This window comes from Canis lupus, chromosome 38 (assembly GCF_003254725.2).
Source record: "Canis lupus dingo isolate Sandy chromosome 38, ASM325472v2, whole genome shotgun sequence".
In the NCBI taxonomy this organism is placed as follows: domain Eukaryota; kingdom Metazoa; phylum Chordata; class Mammalia; order Carnivora; family Canidae; genus Canis; species Canis lupus.
The window spans coordinates 14,649,657-14,666,994 of NC_064280.1; positions in this window are offsets into that span (position 1 = coordinate 14,649,657).

Genomic DNA, 17,338 nt, shown 5'->3' on the forward strand with positions numbered 1-17,338 from the left:
GTGACAGCTATGGGGATGGATCTGAAAGATGTATGGATAGGTGTGTTTTGTTTTTGTAAGGGAAGGGTTTGGAACCGGGGCCAACCTTCTATGGGCCCATAGACTTACTGTAACATTAGAAAAAATGGCAATCACATTTTGAGTCCTCTGTTGTGGGATGGTAGGCCCAGCAGTCATTTACATTTAAGATGTTTGTAACAGTTTGGGAAAACCATACCAGGGTATTCTCCATCCTGAGGAAAACTCCAGGGGTGGTTCTGAAACACAGTGAAGCTTCTGGGGTCTAAGATATTCTCAGTTTCCAGAATTACTGTTTTCCCTCCACTTAAATGTAACTGTGTCCTATCTAGTAGCTGTATGGCCACCACTTGCCAGTTATTCCCTCCTCATACCCAGACCTTTCATCTGGAAGAGTTGCATACAAGAGGGACAAGGGCATTTTTATAAAACTTACAGAGACCCATTATGCACCCCCCAACTTTGGCCCACATGGGTCATGGTAGGGAGGCTTGGCAAGTACTTATACTCAAAGTGTTACTGATTATCTTTTTGATCTAAGGCCATATTAGTGCAACAGATAAATCTGTATCTGTGAACCAGAATAAGTTTGAATCCCCTGCCTCGTTTTGGCTAAGCAGCCTCCCAGAAGGTGTACCAACCAAGGCAGCCTGGGATGGTCATTAGGAGAAAGAAGACTCATACTCAAGAATAAACAGGAGGAATCCTGAATTTCTTTCTTTTTTTTTTTTTTTTTTTTTTTTTGGTTAAGATTTTATTTATTTATTCATGAGAGACACACAGAGAGAGGAAGAGAGGCAGAGACATAGGCAGAGGGAGAAGCAGGCTCCATGCAGGGAGCCTGACATGGAACTTGATCTTGGGTCTCCAGGATCATGCCCTGTACCAAAGGCAGCACTAAACCACTGAGCCACAATCTCCCAACACTTTCATTCTGACTCTAATTCAGAAAACAGCTGAGAAGAGATGATCCCTTTCTGAAGACATTTGCATTCATTGAACAAACTGCCTTACTAAGATGTATGGAAGCAGAGGAAAGTGAGAGAAGTAGAGCCAGACATTTTTGAGTCAGTTCTTGAGGAGAATGGCCCAATGCTCAGTATTACTAGATTCCAGTGAATTGCGGGGAGCATGAAAAGCCCATTAAATACCTATCAGCCCATTGTTGAATTGTTTTGTGATAAAAGGCAAACCATTGTCAGGCTGGAAGTGATCCAGAAATATAAACCAAAAATATTACACAGATTACTTTCACAAGCCACAATAGTGTGGCCAGTATAAGCTTATCAGGCTGGAACAGCAACGCAACCTGAAAAAGTGTTAATAGCAACGAGGCACCACTTACAACCCCAAGAAGAGGTCCAAGATCAGATGTAATTAATGTGTTCGGAGCATGCTGTGTGGTTCCCTGCACTGCGAGCCAATTGGGTCAAGTTTTGTTAGGACTCAAAGTTTAGCATGGGATGGTAGCCTATGCTTCTCAAACAGGATCTTTTACTCTGTACCCAGTGTGATGGTTGGTGTGTTACCATGTCTGGTAGGATGATGGTTCAAATAAGCAACAGTGGCATCTGGGTAGTGCAGACTCAACCAGAAGCTTGAGTCCAGTCCGTTTCAACTGAAAATAGCTCCATCTACATGAGTGACCCAGAAGGTTCAATCAGCAGTCACTACTTGTTTCCTTAGTTAGCAGTGCCAAAGGGGGGTGTCTTTAGTCTTCCAGTCTGTAGTTTTCCAAGTGACGGTCCAAATAGACCATGGCAACAAATCCGGAGTCAGTAAAAATATAATGAGGTTTACCAAGGATAGTATTTGTCAGAGCTATAAGAGCAGGCTTGCGTTCTGCCCACCAAACAGACTGACCATGTCCATCTTCACTTCTGAATGGTTGGCTTTGAGGCCAAGTTGCAGCTGCCCAGTGGACACCATCAGATTTCAGTTTAGCCAAACCATCAGTGAAGCGAGCCCCAGCATTGTGGGGAAACTCTGTGAACCCAGGGCCCCACTGAGCCAGCAACTTAACCTGCAGGTGGTGGAGTGGAAGAGCTGCCATTTTTTTCATGTAGAGCCAGGATGCCTCTGAGGCCAGGCCAGCTGCATTCTTGAATGTACCGTTTCCATTACTGGAGCCTTTTCACTTTGTTAATCATTGAGTCTGAGTCCACCCACCCCAAAATAGAAACATCAGGTTATAGTCACAGTTCCCCCAGGGGTCAGGCACTCAGCTTCAACAGGAGCCCTAGTAAACTAATAGCTGCTTCTCAAAAGAGGTAAAACCAATAGCTATGCTGAGGAGGTAAGGAGTCCAAAACCCCAAGGGGCATCTCCTTTTGCCAGAAGCTCCAATTGGCAACATAGTCACCGAGACTTGCAGCTCAAAGGGATCGTTGAAGATGGAAGGCCCCAAGAATATGAGTACTCTCTATATCTGGCCCTTCCGAGTCAGGAGAAGCCCTCTTGGTACTTACGCATATTTGTGTCTAAGCATGTACAACACCAATACCAATTCTACATTCAGCACTGGGACCCAAAACAGCAACATATTCACATGGAGGACTCCACCCCCACGTTCATGTTAATTTCCTTCCCCACTGTGAACTCTGCCCCAACCCTATCGGTTGAATTGGGGTATAATCACCACAGGGGACCCAGTAAAATGGCAATTCAGTCCACAGTTTGAACCCCTGTCCTTCCCAATATTCCTCAACATACTAGATAGATAGTGGCCTTTTGGAAATAGGGAGATATCACCCTAGCCCTAACTTCTTTTCTCCTTAAACCAGCTGAGGTCAGTCAAAGGAGGAGGGATGGGTCACAGGGGTTCAGAGAGGGAGAGGACTCCACACAGTAAATGAATCACGTCTCAGTTTTGAGAGGCATGGCAGTTGGTTGCAAAAATTTATTTCAATTTTAGCGTCTCACTCTGTGGAATCAACCTCATCAGCATTGTAAGCCAAATCCAGGACAATAAGAGCTTTAATACCAGTCAATGCCCTCTCTGTGGGTTCCCATGGGAAATTATTTCAGGGAAATTTTCTGGGAGGCCCAAAGCTTCCTTAAAACAGGTAGGGCCCACTGCAGAAAAACAAAACAAAGTTCCGAGGCCTTTTATCACCATCTTCAAATAAATCTAGGATGGCATGATAGACTGCAGGAGAGGCTGAGCCATAGGTGGCCCAGTTGTTCCATTTCTCCTTAACAACCAACCTGCAGGATGCCCTGCATCTTCCAGGTGAACCAGTTAGATCTAATAATTTGCCTGGTCTCTGTCTCTGCTTGTAGGGATTGGGAATTTCCCTGCTTTCACACTCAATGTAGGTATGTGTCTCTGTAACTGTTTCTGAAAGAGGACAGAACCTTCTGCCCATTCAGAACAAATGTTAGCACTAGTTATTCCGAGGGAGTAGACCAAGGCTGCCCTCCCACTTGGAGGGGAATTAGCAACAAAGGCGGCACCATTTGGGTAGTTGTTCTGGCCCCTCTCCTCAGTCTATAATCACTTCCCTCAATTTTCCTCATTAAGAGGAAGTAAGATGGAAGAACAATGATTGCTCGACTGACCATACAATTTGGTCAACATGTTTGCAACTGTTTCCCATGGACTTCCTTCAAGTTCTGTTTAACCATCCTGCAGAGCCTTCATGCCTTTCTAGTACGCCAGTATTTCAGAGAATGAGTGAAGTTTCACTTGAAATAGAGGGGACTTTAACAAAAATGTTTAAGTATTATTTTAAAGTATATTTTCTTTGTGCTGTCCTCATGTTATTATGTGCATGACTTTTGTGACTTTATGTCAGACTTTCTTTTGGATTGGTTGTGAAAGCCACATAAGATTTTTATCTTGAGAATAGAAATAATGGTTCTATGACAGATAGTGCACATCTTAAAGAAATCATATTTTGGGCAGACTGTCCATAGAGACTTATGTATTTGCCGATAATTTAATTCCTTCCTTCTTTCCTTCCCTCCTTTCCTTCTCTTTCTTTCTTAAAAAGTGATGAGCAAATTTGATACCTTTGCATTTTATTTTAAATCCATTTTAGGGGTGATTTTAAGGTAGCTTGCTACTTCAGTGTTTGTTATTGTAACTAATTAATAATTGGGGTTTTGGTTTGGTTTGATTTGGTTTTTCACTACCTACTGTTACAGGCATATTAGTTAAAAATCACTCTGTTTTCATTTTCTATTTCCCTCTTTCTTCCCACCCCAATTTTTTCTAGTCAGTTGGCTTATCCAATTGTAACCAGAGATACACTTGACATATTAGTTACTTGACATATTAATTTTGGCCACTTCTGGTATGCTTTCTTTTGCCAATGAAATTATTGAAATTGAAAAATTGGGTGGGGGTGTCTATGAGAGACGGAAGTCTTTCCCCTGGGCATTAAGTATTAAGCCAGTTTCTCTATCACGTAACAAGAGAGAAGTGTTAAAACCAAAGTTCACGGCATGCAACTGGCAGAAGCAAATAAATGGTTCCCTTTAAAAATTTCACTTCAACGGCAATAAATCTCTAGTTAAGTCTAAAAACAGGATTTTAAAATGGCAAATGAAAAATATATCGATTTCAAGTAGTAGCTGAAATGCATTTCTTTTTTAGGTTTCTTAATTATCCTGTGAAATGTCAAGTGTGCTTCAGGGCAGCTGGTTAACATTGTCTTAGTTCTGCCATAGAATCAAAGGGTTTTTATTGCTGGAGGGAATTCAGAGATTATCATTTTACACATATGGAAACTGAGATCCAGAGAAGTGAAGAGACGGACTTATAGTCCTGAATAAGCAAGGCTAAAAAGTGATTCCTCTTTCTGATGGTCTTTCCACTCTGCTGCAATGCAATAGTGGTGGTGTTCTGAAGGTATAGCTACAAATTCACATACATTTCAAATGTTTTAGATTCAGAGCCATTTCCTTTCCTTTGCAGCTATTTTATATGCATGCTGCTTTTGGTTCCATTTTTCCCTGTTTTGCTAAAGAATGTAGTGGTCTCTCCCTCTGCCTCCATGTAATAGCTAGCCCAACCTAATCTTTAAGTCATGGTATAGACTTAAGGGTTAAGATTATCAATCTTTTTTTTTTTTTTTCAGAGTTCTAATTTCTGAATCCTGTAGCCTGATTCAGTCCTTATCTTATTGGATATTTTCATAGGATTTGACACTCTAATTAACCCTGATTCTGGAAACTCAAACCTTCCAGTCTGGTTTTTCAGGTGTCTGAGGATTATTTCTGCTTCCCCTTCAGTGGCTCCTTTACTATTAGTCCCTTAACATGGAGGCTAATTTTGGTTCTGTTCTTCCTTTTATTCTCTCCCCGGGTGATCTTCCTCCTCTACAGCTTCAGGCTGCTAGCTCCATAACTACACCTGTATACCTTTACGTCCTCCACACCGATGTTTTGAACATCCTCCTGGAGCTCTCCAGCTCCCCCTTTGTTGTCAGGCAGCCACTCTACCGTTTAATATCTTCAAAAACAATGCAAAATGTTCACATTTATCAAATGTGTGATTTGGGTTAAAAAAGAAACCTATTCTCTCGAAGTTTCTATTCTCTCACCTATAAAGTGGGTTAAAATGAAATTTAAATGCCAAGAACCCAGCACAGCAATTGAGAAGTTTTGCTTTGTTGTCCATTCTGGAATTTCTTCTCCTATTGTGATCGGTTTTAAAGGACTTTAATATCTTTGGGTTTCCTGCCTTGTTAATTTTCCCCATCCTCACTGGTGTGAGGTGGTATCTCATTGTGGTTTTGATTTGTATTTCCCTGATGGCAAGTGATGCAGAGCATTTTTTCATGTGCATGTTGGCCATGTCTATGTCTTCCTCTGTGAGATTTCTCTTCATGTCTTTTGCCCATTTCATGATTGGATTGTTTGTTTCTTTGGTATTGAGTTTAATAAGTTCTTTATAGATCTTGGAAACTAGCCCTTTATCTGATACGTCATTTGCAAATATCTTCTCCCATTCTGTAGGTTGTCTTTTAGTTTTGTTGACTGTATCCTTTGCTGTGCAAAAGCTTCTTATCTTGATGAAGTCCCAATAGTTCATTTTTGCTTTTGTTTCTTTTGCCTTCGTGGATGTATCTTGCAAGAAGTTACTGTGGCTGAGTTCAAAAAGGGTGTTGCCTGTGTTCTCCTCTAGGATTTTGATGGAATCTTGTCTCACATTTAGATCTTTCATCCATTTTGAGTTTATCTTTGTGTATGGTGAAAGAGAGTGGTCTAGTTTCATTCTTCTGCATGTGGATGTCCTATTTTCCCAGCACCATTTATTGAAGAGACTGTCTTTCTTCCAATGGATAGTCTTTCCTCCTTTATCGAATATTAGTTGACCATAAAGTTCAGAGTCCACTTCTGGGTTTTCTATTCTGTTCCATTGTTCTATGTGTCTGTTTTTGTGCCAGTACCACACTGTCTTGATGACCACAGCTTTGTAGTACAACCTGAAATCTGGCATTGTGATGCCCCCAGATATGGTTTTCTTTTTTAAAATTCCCCTGGCTATTCGGGGTCTTTTCTTGATGCGGAGAAAAGGGAACCCTCTTACACTGTTGGTGGGAATGTGAAATGGTGCAGCCACTCTGGAAAACTGTGTGGAGGTTCCTCAAAGAGTTAAAAATAGACCTGCCCTACGACCCAGCAATTGCACGGTTGGGGATTTACCCCAAAGATTTAGATGCAATGAAACACCGGGACACCTGCACCCCGATGTTTATAGCAGCAATGTCCACAATAGCCAAACTGTGGAAAGAGCCTCGGTGTCCATCAAAAGGTGAATGGATAAAGAAGATGTGGTCTATGTATACAATGGAATACTCCTCAGCCATTAGAAACGACAAATACCCACCATTTGCTTCGACCTGGATGGAACTGGAGGGCATTATGCTGAGTGAAGTAAGTCAATTGGAGAAGGACAAACATTGTATGTTCTCATTCATTTGGGGAATATAAATAATAGTGAAAGGGAATATAAGGGAAGGGAGAAGAAATGTGTGGGAAATACCAGAAAGAGAGACAGAACATAAAGACTCCTAACTCTGGGAAACAAACTAGGGGTGGTGGAAGGGGAGGGGGGAGGGGGGTGGGGGTGAATGGGTGCCAGGCACTGAGGGGGGCACTTGACGGGATGAGCACTGGGTGTTATTCTGTATGTTGGTAAATTGAACACCAATAAAAAATAAATTTATTATTAAAAAAAATATCTTTGGGTTATACTCTACTCTTCCCCACCTCTCATCTTTGCATCATGTCAGTTCACAAATCCGTTGATGTTCTGTCAAAGAAGCATCTTTCCATTTTGGCCTTCACCCATCCTCAAAGTCTCTATCTTAGTTCTGATCTCATCATGCCTTGGATGGGTCTACTTTCCTCTAGTTTCTTCTATCTATTCATTCTTCAGCATGGTATCAGAGGTATTGGCCTGCCCCACCACCTAACAACATCCTGCTGGCTTCCCAGTGTCTTCAGAATAAAATTATAATTATTATAATTTTCTAGCTAAGCAGTAAATCCCTTCATGATCTGGTACCTACCTACGATTTCAGCTTTATCTTTTGCCCCTCTTTTCTCTCATGCCACAGTGCACATGAATGGACACACACACACACACACACATGCACACATGCACACACAGACTCCCAATGCGTCTGCCACACCCAAATTCCCTTGATATGCCACTTTATCAAGACTACCTTCAGTATATTATTCCCTCCATTTGTAAGGCTCTCTACTCCAACTGACAAACGCCTAACATTTAAGACACAGGTTTTAAGCACCCATCTATCTTTGGCAGAAGAATTTGTGCTCTTTCCATATTTCTGTATGGACTCTACCCTTTCCAAATTTTGATCTCCAAGGCAAGGGCTATATATTAGTTTTCCTACTTGATACCTACTACTGTGATGGCCACACAATAGACATGTAATAAATAGACAACATAATTATCATTTCCTACTTACTTCTTAACGAAGGTTTCTTTGGATGTTATTTGGAATTTATTTTATAAAAATCCAGGACTGTGATCTGTCTTCCATGTTAGCTTTGAGATTAGATTTAATTTTTAGGAAGACAACATTTTGAGTCAAAATGTCGGGAATAAAACAAACAACAACAACAAAATCCCACCAGTACGCATTTTGCTCCCCACCCAACCTCAAGCAGATATGGATCATTAAGCAAGACATTCTTCCCTGAGAAGGCAGGTAGATTCTTTTTTCTCCACACAGCACTCCAAGAGCCACTATCAACTGAATGAAGTTGGCAGCTGATGTGGAACCTGCTTGGGATAACAAGTCATTAGAAAACACAGTGTGGATATCAGATGACCTGAAATTCTGGTCCAGCTTTGTTGCTGACAGCTCTAAGATGCATGTGAGATGGCATTTTATGTGATGTCTTCCATTACATAAATATTCAGCAGTTAATTGTCTATTAGTGAATGATGATTACTGAGCTATTTTTGCCTCATTTTCTCTACCCAAGCAATAGGGGAGGTAATTTCCAAGACATTTTTGATGGTTGGCATAAGAATAAATGTAACAAGGAATGTGAATTAACTAGGAGAAAGTTTAAAATCATATAGAAAAAATTGTTTCATTGAGTTAAAATATTATGTACATTGAAGTAGTTAACTTACAGCTGTGTTGTAACAACTAGAAAGGCAAAATATACTAATGTATATTTTCAAATGTATATAAAAAAACACTTGTAAGTATAGTACAAAGAACTTTTTTTCTGAACTAAAAAAATTACCAACAAAATGCGTCATCGTCCTGTAATACTTTGGTGTGTATTTCCTACAAACAAGAACATTCTAGTTCCATAGTACAACCATAATAAATCAAGAAATTCAAAATAATGCGTTACTGCTATCTCATCCTCATTAGATTAGATCCCCATTCAACTTTCACCAAATGTTCGATTATATCCTTTGTGGCAAAAGAGTCCACACTAGATCATACAATGTATTAAATTGTTATGTCTCTTCAGTTGCCTTTGGTCTGGAGGAATTCTACAGTGTTTCTTCAACTTGTATTACCTTGATGCTCAAAGCTTTTAGGCCAGTTATTTTTGTAAACTGGACTTATCTGATGTTTCCTTATGATTATATTTGAGTTAATTCCTCTCATGCAGAAATATAGAAGTGCTGGTATATAGTTTTCATTGTATCCTATCAAATGAGTCATGGTTTCAATTTATCTCATTACTAAAAATACTCATTTTGATCATTTTATCAGTATGGTGACCTCAGGATTATTCACTATAAAGTTATCCTTTTCCTTTTTGCAATTAATAAGTATTTTATGATGAGTTTCATTGAGACTATGACAGTATCTAATTCTTCATGAACATTTTAATTTGCTTATTTACTTATATCAGAATCAACTCGTGGTTTCCTCTTTTGTTTGGTGGATTGCAATATGTCACTGTAATATGTTGCAATTTTTTTGGGGGGGGGGGGAGGATACTGATATTATCCCCAAAATTGGCAATTTGGAGCCTCTTTGAGTTGGCTGGTATCATTTTATGCATATCTCATTTTTTGAAAATTGCATTATTTCACAGCTCAAAAAAAATGTGTCAGGCTTATCTTGTACTTTTGTTGCCCAAACACTGAATCAATCATTTCTCCAAGGACTTCTGGTTCCAATTAATAAGCACTAAGTAGACTTACTCTCTGGGGGTATTGTTGTTCCCAGGCTCTCAGTGGAAAACACTGGCCTTGAATGTATGAATATTCATACATACGCATTTACAGCTATATTTATGTATATTTATATATACTTTATATTGTGTATATATACTTATAAATATTAGCCCTGTATAGTCTATATTACATCCATATATTTATATTTTATGAATCCATACGTATATAAAATTTGTAATATACATGATATATAGAGAGAATATACACATACATATATATGTGTAATGAATTTGTACATATACCTCCAATTCTTTTTTTTTTTTTAATTTTATGTATTTATTCATGAGAGATACAGAGAGAGAGGCAGAGAGAGAGAAGCAGGCTCCATGTAGGGAGCCCGACCTGGTCCAAAGGCAGGCGCCAAACCGCTGAGCCACCCAGGCGTCCCTGTACCTCCAATTCTAACAATAGTGATTGTTCTACTCCTGACGTGTTTTACAGCCAGCTTTTATTGACTTCCAATTACAGCATTTTCAGAAATTTTGCAAATTGGTTGTTAAACCACTGGTAGCTTGAAAATGGCCATTTTGGTAATCTTCACACCACAGAAATTGACAAAGACTCCCATCTTTGGGTGGGTCTGATTCATGTATTTACAGCTGAGACACTCAATCTTGTTTTTGAATACCAGACCAAATTTTCCAGTGACTTGCTAGATATCTTCTCGCTGATATTGTTAATATCATTCCATGAGCACCAACTCTAGGATAGATAACCTGATCATCATTTCCCCTAATTCTGCTTCTCTTCCTAATGTTCATCTTATTATAGCTAAGAGGGCACCTTTCCTCCTAGTCCCACAAACAAGGAATAATAGAATCATTTTTTATTTCCCCTTCACCTTAATCTTCCTAAATTTAGCCCCCAGGTTCTGTTGAGTGCATCTCTGACCTGTTTCTTATGACCCTGTTATTCATCAGCACAGGCTTATTTTAGGCTTTTGCTTTTTTTTTCTTGCCTGGTCAGTTGAATGTTTATCTTTCCTAAATATCTTACCTTGACTGAGAGATAGATACAATAATGGAATGCTTTCTCACTTGTCTGAAACATATTCTAAGTGCAAGTTGTCAGTACAGGATGATGTGGTTCCAGAAAACCCGATCAACTATGACTTAAATGGTATAAAATAGTTGCTAAGTTCACAGAAGGCAGTTGGAGGAGAAGTGGTCTCAGGTTTGGTAGAGCTGTCCAATACCATCATTAAAGCCTTTTTTTTATCTGTTCACTCTGCCATCCCCAGTATATTGGCCTCTTTTCTGACACTTGTCATTCTATGGTCACAAAATGGCTGCCAGAGCACCAAACAGTGTATCCTCACACCACAGAGAAGGCATATCACAAGAAAGTATCCTCATTCATCTTTCTTTTTTTCAAGCAACATAGTCTTTCACAGGGGCCCAATTCTACCAAGATTACAAAACATGTATTTATTAATTCAATGAGCATTCATTGAATATTATTTTAAATTTTAGGGTAGGGTGGTTGACAACACAGACAGAAATCCCTGCCCTGAAGGAGCTTATATTCTAATGGTACATCTGTTCTCCATTAGAGGTAATCTAAATCTGAATCAGAGGAGGCCAGAAGACTTTCCAGAATTACCTTAACTTACTTCCTGCCACTCTCCTTTTTCAAAAACAGGAGCTGGGTGTTGATTCTGGTGTGTTTTGATTCTGACCTAAATTATATTTTTCCTGGCTAATATTTCTTAGTTTGTGAAATGAACTTGGGCTTTTTCCTATTTTTAAGTACTAACATTTGCAATACTATTTTTGCATTTTTTGGTTCATTTTGGTTGATTATAGTGTTGAGACTTTTGTAGCCTTGCACTTTGAACAGCCACTCTTCCTTAAATTTAGTGTGTCCCATTTGAAAAGAAACTTATACTTTAAATGGAAACTTTTGCTGTACAACATGGCTTTGGAAAAGTGCCACAGGAATGTTTTTAGATTGTATAGGACTTGGCAATGAAAATAATTGGTTGAAGAATGACATTAAAAAATAATCTTTGGATTTTGACACCTTATAGAAGAAAAGAAAAAAAATGTTATTGTATCACTCTTTCTCCATGATATGGTTTTCTTAAAGGAGAACAGTGTATGTTTAACTAAATAATAACTTACTCCTTAATGTCTATTTTAAAAGGACATTTTATCAGTTTGGATGCTTTGGAACAGCATGTAATAGAAAACACAGACTCTGTCTTAGTCCATTAGGACTGTAATAACAAAATACCACAGACTGGGTGGCTTATAAACAACAGAAATTTATTTCTCATAGTCCTGGAGACTGGAAGTTCAAGATCAATGTGCCAACGTGGTCAGGTTCTGGTGAAAATCCTCTTCCGGGTTGCAGACTGATGACTTCTTGCTGTGTCCTCACATGTGGGAGGGACGAAGGAATCTCTCTAGAGTTTCTTTTGGAAGAGCGCTAATCCCATTCATGAAGGTTCCTTCCTCATGACCTAATCACCTCCCATAGGTCCCATCTCCGAATACTATCACATTGGGCATTAGAATTTCCATATATGAATTTGACTGGGGAAGGGGCACAAATATTTAGCCAAAGCAGACCCAAAGTGCATTAAGAAATAAATGTATTACTTCACATAACAATAAATCCGCAGGTTGGGCAGGCCCTAAGCAAAGTGTTCTCCATAGTGTAGGCAGGCTGTTAGGGACCCAAGTCCCTTCCATCCCTTGGCACTGCCATCCCAAGACCTGGCTGTGGTGTCAGTCCTCATGGCCTCTCATGGCCTTGGTAGTTCCAGGCATTCTATTCAGATACAACATTGTCAAGGAAAAAAACATCTGTTTTTCTGGCTCTTTCTTATGAGTGCAAAACCTTCCTTAAAGGCTCCTAGGAGACCTCCCTTTCATGTGCTATTGGCCAGACTTGGTCACATGCCCATTGCTAAACCAGAGAAAAGAAGTGAGGTTACCATGATTTGCTCTGTCAAATAGGAGCCTACTCCCGAGAGCTGGAGATAAGATTACCTTCTCGTGATGCACATGGTTTTAAGGAGAGCAGATAACTGAATGAAACTGGGTTCTGCCAAGAAGAAAGAAGTTGGAAAAAAAGTGGATACCCAGGAGGCAAAAAAAGTTCTGGGACACCTGCAACAGTAGAAAACTTTCTTCTTAAAGAGTATGGTTACATTTCATCATCTAAGATGCATAGAATTGCTTTCCCCACATGATGTAATTTAATTTCTTATTTTGTTTACTAAAATTACATGAGTGTTCCCCAAGCTTCAAGAATAGGACACATACATCAGTGTATCTCTGTGATAAGTAGTTACCTGGCAGTGTTTTTTTTTTTTTTTCCAACTACATTTCTAAGCATTTTTACTCTTTTAATCTTCGCAGCAATCTTTTAAGGTAAGTTCCATTTTTATCCTCATTTTATATGTGAGTAAACTAAGGCACAAACTGAATAAATAGTTTGTCCACAGTGACCCAGCTAGTAAATGTATCTTTAACTATTTGGAATTCGGGCAGCAGAGGCATCTAGATATTGGTCAGATCCTTTGCCCTGAAACCAATATTATCAAAGTCTCCTAACTAGACAAACCGAGATTTTTGAAGAGTGCACAATTCCCTTTTGAAGGTTGGAAACATTTTTAAAAGGTGCAATTTAAATTTATTCTTAGGATGGTCTTATTATTAAGATACCCTAATGGCTTTTTAGCTATGAAAATAAAATGTGAAAGATTTTTCTCTGAAATAGAACTTTTCAGATAATTTAGCATCAAGGAGTTACAGTATTAAGTAACCATTGCATTCCATGCTGTAAATATTTGTCAAGTGAGTCCTCCGGGCCAGGGGCCACACCAGGTGTTAAGTATACAGAGCTAAACAACCAAGATGTGGTTCTTGCCCTTGTAGTGCTTACAGCCTAGTGGGAGAGAGAGAAAATAAACTAGTCAGGAAATGTTACAATATCTTAGATGAGACTTTCCTACTATCTAGGTATTTTGCCGGAAGTTCTAAGCCTGAGAAATCACACATTCTATAGAAAGGTGCTAATTTATTGTTCAGACAGGAGAAACAGGGGTTTAATTTAGTGGTGAGTACATATAATGCAAAACAATAAATCAAATAAGGTAATTATTAACTCCAGAGATACAAGTTATGTAAGAAAAGAAATGTGATCATAGAATATTACATGTCTTGGCTCTGTATAGAGTTTACATAATTAGAATACTATAAGCAGTAATCACTGAGAAAATACAAATGTTACTCAAAATACACACAAAAATAGAAAGACAGAACAAAACAGATGAGGAGAGGAAGGGAAGGAGATCAATAGATGGACGAAAGGCAGCCAGAGAGGTGAAAATAGGAGGATGAAAAGGGGAATTATAGTATCGTGGGGACAGCTACAGGGCAGAGCACATGTAAAAGAAAAGGAAAAATCCACTCTTCCCTACCGGGAAGATGATAAAATCTAAAACTGAAAATTTTTTTTAAAAAAATGGTTAAAAACATGCTATTTAGAGATGAGTAGGCAAATACCAAAATAATCAAAATAACTAAGCAGGGACCACTCTATGTAACAAGTCTTATAACCTAATTTAAACTAAATAAACATGAACTTAAAGCCAACAATATGTGACCGTATTTTATAGCTGCTAAGACATTTGAATCACATCAGGATTTTAAATCATTAGAATATTGGGGAGAAGTCATGTTTCATCATCAAAGAGAATCCTCTGTTGTTTTTCGTCTTGGCTAATATCTGAATCTGTGTTATAACCAAGTGTTCCAAGTTTGCTCTTATGAACTATCATGAACCACTGTGTAGGGAGGCCACTTTGAAAACAAGAATAGAAGACCTGAATTACTTAGTAATTCAGTCACTTAGTAACTGTGAAGTAGCTTTCTGCTGCTAGATGAATGGTTTAGCAATGTCAGTACATTGGTCAAAAGAAAATTAGGTTAGCTAGAATTGTATTGTTTTGACCATATATTTTCAACAGTGTCTAACAGCAAAACTTAAAGTAAATATATATGAAGCGAATTTCATGTCATCAAAAATCTGAAGTGTAATTGTGATTAAAGTTTAGCACATGACCTCCAACCCTCAACTGCAATAATCTGTCTCTGTGTCTCCTTTAACTTCATTCAATTACCTCAGTTGGCTTTTGTTGCCTGAAATGTTATCTAAGTGCTCAGCAGGGATCCACATTTGTTCAGTTTCAGTTCCCATGGATTGGTGCAAAGAAACTTTAGGGTGGTGGTGGGAAGTTGTTTTCACGAAGGGCTATTCTAGATGAAGAGCTGAATTCTGCAGGAGGATCATGCCAGGGCGAGTTTCAATCCAATACTTGTGCCATCCATACTCACAGAATCCCACTTGGCCACCCACCCAAGTGGACACTGTTTTGATTCAGAAGTCATTTTAGAGGCCCTTTTAAGAAATTACTTGTCAAAATGTAGTTATATAAATCCTTGAAAATAGCTAATAAAACCACTAACAATGACAGCTAACTTGTATAAGGCATTTCTGAAGAAATATAATTCTACTTTTAAATTAGTCCCTCTTGCCAGTATATTGAAATGCTTGGAATTTTAAGTAAATCATCCTTAGGATCCCTTAACAATTTTGTGCAGATGGAGGGCCACGTGGGTGAATATCTTGCATGCATGGGGATGAGATCCAGATGGTGAGAATGTAGAAAGGGTTGTTTGAAACATGTTAGAAGAGAGTCCTGAAACATCAAACACTGTGATTGTAAGCAATGGAAATAACTGTCCTAAACTCTAAAACAATGCAAAAATATGAGGATGTCAAAAACCCATGGTATCTTCATTTAGGTTTTCTGGATTGAAAATATTAGTATTTTCTATCAAGAAGAGACTGGCTTGAATATATAAATATATTCATAAAAACATGCATATTAAAAACATGCATGTAATATATTACATGTACACTATATGTTACACCTTTATGTTATTAAAATAAATATTACATATATTACATTATATATGTGCATATGTAGATTTGTGTGTATATTTATATGCAAATAGGTTTTTTGGAAGACAGATGTCACTATAAATTATAGAAAATGTTCATTATTAAAACTTTATTTCCTGATTCTTTTAATGCCACTACCAAAGCTACAAAATATAAAAATAAAAAGGATCATTATTTTTTAAACAGATGCAAAAAATATTCTCTGGGGAAATACAACCAGACTGATGTTTTGTCTGCACCAATTTTTTCGCAAACTCTCTGGCATTGCTTGACAAGCTTGGCTTGCTTCCCTTACATGTTCAACATCAATACCTATGGGCAACTACATATGTGTTCACATAAGGCTAAAGGCTATGTCAAACATCTGCAAATATGGATGTGTAATTATTTCTATGTGGCATATACCAGCTGCCTTATTTTCCCAAAATACGAAGTTCTTTCAGAAATAGAGATTTTTCTTATGTTCCCCATGATACACACATAGAAAATAGTACAGAATTTTCATGGTACTGTTTCATGACATTATATATATGTACATAAAACTGGACATTAGTTTTCAGGAGATGAGCTTTCTCTTGAGATTTTACATTTTAATTTCTTAGCTGTCATCATGCATTTGTTGCAGAAACAACTTTCCTCTTAAATAAACAAGTATTAGCTATGTCATCTTAGGTCTGTGAGGTTTTAGGAAGATATTTACTATGTAGATTTGGAATAAGGTGGTGTCCTTTATGTCAGATGACTTAGCACTTCTGTAACTCAACGGTAATACCCACTATTTAGACATAAGTTCATTTAGACATACTGTTAAGAAAAAGAGTGTAGCATGAAGTTGGACACTGTTGTTACATCATGGACAAAATGGAGCAAAGACTTAAACATAATAGCCAAACTATAAAATTCTAGAAGAAAATATAGGAGAAATATTCATGACACTTCTTTTTTTTTTTAATTTATTTATGAGAGACACAGAGAGACAGAGACATAAGCAGAGGGAGAAACAGGCTCCCTGTGGGGAGCCCCATGCGGGATTCAATCCCAGGACCCCAGGATCACAGCCTGAGCCAAAGGCAGATGCTCAACCACTGAGCCACTCAGGCATCCTTCTTCATGACATTTTATTTAGCAGTGGATTCTTGCACATCCAAAGAATAGGCAACAAAGCCAAATATAGATAAATTGGACTATATCAAAATGTAAAACTTCTGTACATCAAAGGACACAACAAAGTGAAAAGACAACATATGGAATAGGAGAAAATATCTGCAATTATATCTCAGAAGCAATTAATATCTACAACATATAAAGACCTATAACTCAACAACAAGAACAATAAAAATTGGAAAAAGAGCTTAAAGTAGACATTTCTCAGAGAAGATCTACAAATGGTCAACAAACACATGAAAAGTTATATAACATCACTAGTCATTCAGGATATAAATCAAAACAGTGACCAATCACTATATACCCATCAAGATGGCTCCTATCAGAAGGAAAGCTTGTGTTGTCAAAGATGTGAAGAAATTGGACCCTATGTGCATTGTTGGTGTAAATGTAAAATGGTGCAGCTGCTGTGGAAAACAGCATGACAGTTCCTCAGAAAACTAAAATAGAGTTACTCTGTGACCCAGTGATTCTCCTTCT